A 4297-nucleotide genomic window follows, 5' to 3' on the forward strand; every position below is an offset into this window, starting at 1 on the left:
CATTATCATCATATTTGATTGGAAGGTTGTGTATAATACAGGTAATAGGATGGACATAGCGGGTATTTGATTGTGATTCGGCGGGTGTAGAAGACGACGACGACATGGTGATCGAACTGTATTATTTTTAATTAAATTATAGGCTATTATTAATTGAACTTTGAATTGGTGAATATGGTTAATTGATCACATTATAAGTGATATTTATAGGAAAATATGTGTGAATATAATAATGGACGGATAGTATAATGGTCAAACAAAACAATGCATGCAACGGTTCATTATTTATCATACATGCATCGGTTGAATATTTAACATTGGAAAAAAGTATATAACGGTTATTTTTAACCCGTAAATGATAAATGACAACGGGTACAGAGGAACCGTTCTTTCATAATAGAAAATGATGACGGTTACAAGAAACCCGTAGCTATAACATAACAACGGGTACCAAAAACTGTTGCTGGTGTTAATTTAGTAACGATTTTCGAAACGTCGTTTTCTTAAACTGGTAACGGTTGTCTAACTACCGTTGATAAGGGTGATTCTATAACGAGTTTTTGGAAACCGTTAAACGTTTTTTATAACGGTTTGTTAAACAACCGTTGTCAAATTATAATAAGAACGGTTTTCGACGGAAACCGTTATTCTTATTAGCGCGGTCTAGGTTTCCGCCAATATTTTGAAAACGGTAATCTAAGTGTCGTTATTAAATGCATTAAACCGTTGTGATACGCTCCTTATTAATGGTCAGATTTGGCGTAGTGGATTATGATGAGCAATGGCAGCCCTCATCTTAGCAGGATCCATCGTCGCAGTCTTCGATTCTAACGCAGCAGTCAACGCATCATTGGTTGCAATGAGCCTGTCAATCTCCTCCTGTGACATAGCTGTGGATGTATCTCTCTTTGGTGCCATTTGGGTTCTAATAAGAATAAAGAAGAAACATAAGTTTCCGTTCTAAAGGAGTTTGCGGTATAAGGTAGAAGATAAAATTCCTGCATACAAAAGAATGTGTGATTGGTCTAGCTGGTCTTGCCCGACCAACCACCTGTGACTCACGGCACCCGCGGCTCTCACGGCCTTCCTCCTTTTTTTTCCAATTTAATCACTTTTGATACATGTTTAGTCATTAATTCATGCAATCTCATAATTCTATGCCAAAAGGTTCAGGGCAACACATACCACATATCTCTAGACATGAAACTTTACTAAACATGTAGTTCACGTATATATTCAATCAATTCATATAAAGATGCAATAATTCAACAATTCAAATTTCTCCAATTCATGCCACTGATGATATGCCAACAAATTTTCATGCGTAATCATGCCACAATTTAAAACAAGCTCAAAATAATTTTCAACCACCATACAACCGTCACATAGGCCGTATGCCTATTGCCTTCATCCATCTCTAAATTTCTTACCTTTTTGTTTTCATCATGCAAATAAAACTAGTACCTTTCTCCACCTCAGGACACAATTAGATCCTTAAGGTAAAGCATCCACGCTAACTACCCTTTTCTCTCTTTAACCTTCCTCGAGGTGACCGGCTCAAAACTGCGAAGGGCCAGATCAAGGACGTCTCCCTAACCTAGAAGAGGGTTCCTAAACAGTTTCTACCCCGGGTTCATTTTATTACACTCATCCTAAGTTCATTAAATTCATTTGTTTAGGCCTTAAGAATGTTCGCACTGATACCACTTTGTAACACCCCCATTTATTTAAGAGCCTTTAGCAAGACATTCTCAAGTAAATAAAGGTGTTACCATCTCAGTTTCCTGAGGTAGTAAGTATAAAAGACAAACAATACCAAAGTACTTCAAGACGATATAAATTAAAGTGCCTCAAAAGACTTTATTACAAAATTCCAACGAGATAAATAATTATTACAAGTACGTTTAAAACAACTGCAGCAGAAATAAAATAAATAGTGTTTGAATTATAAAAGTGATCTCTAGACTCAAGTGATAATCTCGTCCTAAGCTCCCCCTTAAGCATCCAGCACTTCTCACGGGCTAACCTGCAATCAATATTCTCCCTAATATTTGGTTCATCACAGGTGTTCACGAATACAGTCAACCACGAGGTTGAGTAGGATAACTAAACAACAATAACAATATGATACGATAAAAGGCTTAAACACGACCGTCACACACGGCTCAACCGTGCCACATCACACGCCACTACCAACCGCGCACACAACTGACACCACACACGGTGTACTGCTCAGGTCCACGGCAACCTCCGAACACCACCGTGCCTGGCCGACCAAAACCGTACAGGACCACGTCTCTTCCACATCCCCGTGCCTGACCGACCAAATAATCTCAACGCATTGCCAATCCTCTTTCACAATTCCAACCCACAATAGGAAACAAACCAACAATAATAACAATATGATTATAAGACAACAATTATCATAATATGCTCAAGACAAGAATTACGATGATGTGCTCAGGACAACAATTACAGCAATAATCCATCTTTCAACAATTCACCAATTACCAATATAGTATAGTTGAGTAGTTAACCTACCTTTTTGCAAATCTTCACAAGCAAACAAAATAAATCAAAAAGCTTCTTCCACAAATCCAACCTAAACAATCAATTAAATTATGTATAATTATTAACTAATCTTATTAATGAGTTTAAGATGTAAACTACCCAAAACATTCCCTTAAAAACCGTCACAAAACACGCCCTGCATCACGGCTGACCCGACGGTGGTTGACCCGTCGGTCAACGGTCCCCACAGCCAAGGTCTCGGTGGTCAACGACCACGGTTAAGATACAGGTCAAGGTTGAAACGTAAATAATTGATATGAGGCGATTAGATAACTTACCAAAATTAATTAGCGAAAGATGAAAACTCCGTCTTAAAGTTGTCTCACAAAAGCTCTCCTCGCAGTTGTATTAAGTTTTTGTAGAAGAATAAATATGATGGTAAGGCATAGGGTAGGTATTTATATAAGTTGGTTGATGTAGTTGGAAGGTTCTAGGAAAGTGCTTTTAATATTAAAATAATGAAAATATCTTAGAACATAAATAACACCCAAACCACATACCACCTTCCTTCAAACACCTTCAACCCGTCACCCACACGGTCCAAACTGTGTTACCTCACGGTCCAACCCGATCCGTCTTATTTGTTTTATGTTGTTTTTCTTTTATTTTTACGACAATAATTTATTTATTATTTATTCACTTATAGATATTAGTTATTAATTATTAATTAAAATACGGAGTATTACAGTGGGTTTAGTCTTCCCCATTTTCTCAACTCTCAATGACATATTAACCACATCATCATAAGACCATAAGGGTTGCATTCTAACCTTAGTGGCAATGTTTTTATCAAGGCCCTTAAGAAACCTAGCAATCCTTTGCTCGGGTTTTTCATTAATTTTACACTGTAAGGTTAACTGTTCAAACTCTCTTAAATATGTCTCAACAGGTCTCTCATCTTGTCTAAGCTTTGACAGTTTAAGGAATAAATCCTAGGTATAATCCTTGGTGACAAATTTACTCTCATTTTTTTCTTAAGTTTAGACCAAGATCTAAGAGGTTCGCCTCCTTCTCTAAGCCTTTGGTGTTTCAGATTATCAAACCATAAAGAAGCATATCCATTTAGTTTCAAGACAACAACTTTAAAAGCCTTAACATCAGTATAACCCTTATACTCAAAGACCTTCTCAATATCCCTAATCCATTCTAACAAATCATCAGGATTAAGGCTACCGGAAAACTCATGAACTTCTACCTTTAGATGCTCGTCTGTTTGTTCACGAATCTCCTCATAAGTTTTGTTGCTTTTATCTGAATCTGACCATTCCTCTTGCTCAGGTATAGGTTGTCCCCTTATTTCTCCCACAAGAAGCCTCTGGCCCTAGCCCTGCCCCTGCCTCTACATGGTGGTGGCCTTCTTCTAGGATCAGGATTTGGAATCCTCTCCATAACAGCATTCATAGCATTAACCATCACATTGACAGTTTCTGCTAACTGATATATCCTTTATTCAATGCAAGCAAGTCTCTCTTCACTCATGGTTATTTTTTTGTGTTTTTAATATAGTTAGGGATAATGAACTCACAATACTCTCAATCCAAGACTACCACTAAAGTGTAATTGTGTTAAAACCTGGCCCTTAGTACCAATTTGCAGTGTAAAATCCCAGGACATCCAATATTTCAGGAAGAAAATTGACTGGCATGGTCACAATGCAATAAACTAAACTATTTAAAATAAAATACCAAATGACCTTTATAAATCCTGGAATTTTGTGACAATTAAC

At 37.1% G+C, this 4297-nt stretch overlaps 1 long non-coding RNA gene across 1 annotated transcript; it reads right to left on the reverse strand.

Moving 5' to 3' along the window:
• Positions 1–305: 305 nt before the first annotated feature.
• Positions 306–2928, reverse strand: LOC141615092 (uncharacterized). Its single transcript, XR_012529613.1, has 3 exons — positions 2850–2928; positions 2542–2602; positions 306–925 (listed from the first exon to the last, which is right to left on the reverse strand). It is a non-coding gene; the product is annotated as an uncharacterized LOC141615092 (long non-coding RNA).
• Positions 2929–4297: the final 1369 nt, after the last annotated feature.

The sequence above is a fragment of the Silene latifolia genome, chromosome 11 (genome assembly GCF_048544455.1).
Source record: "Silene latifolia isolate original U9 population chromosome 11, ASM4854445v1, whole genome shotgun sequence".
Classification (NCBI taxonomy): domain Eukaryota; kingdom Viridiplantae; phylum Streptophyta; class Magnoliopsida; order Caryophyllales; family Caryophyllaceae; genus Silene; species Silene latifolia.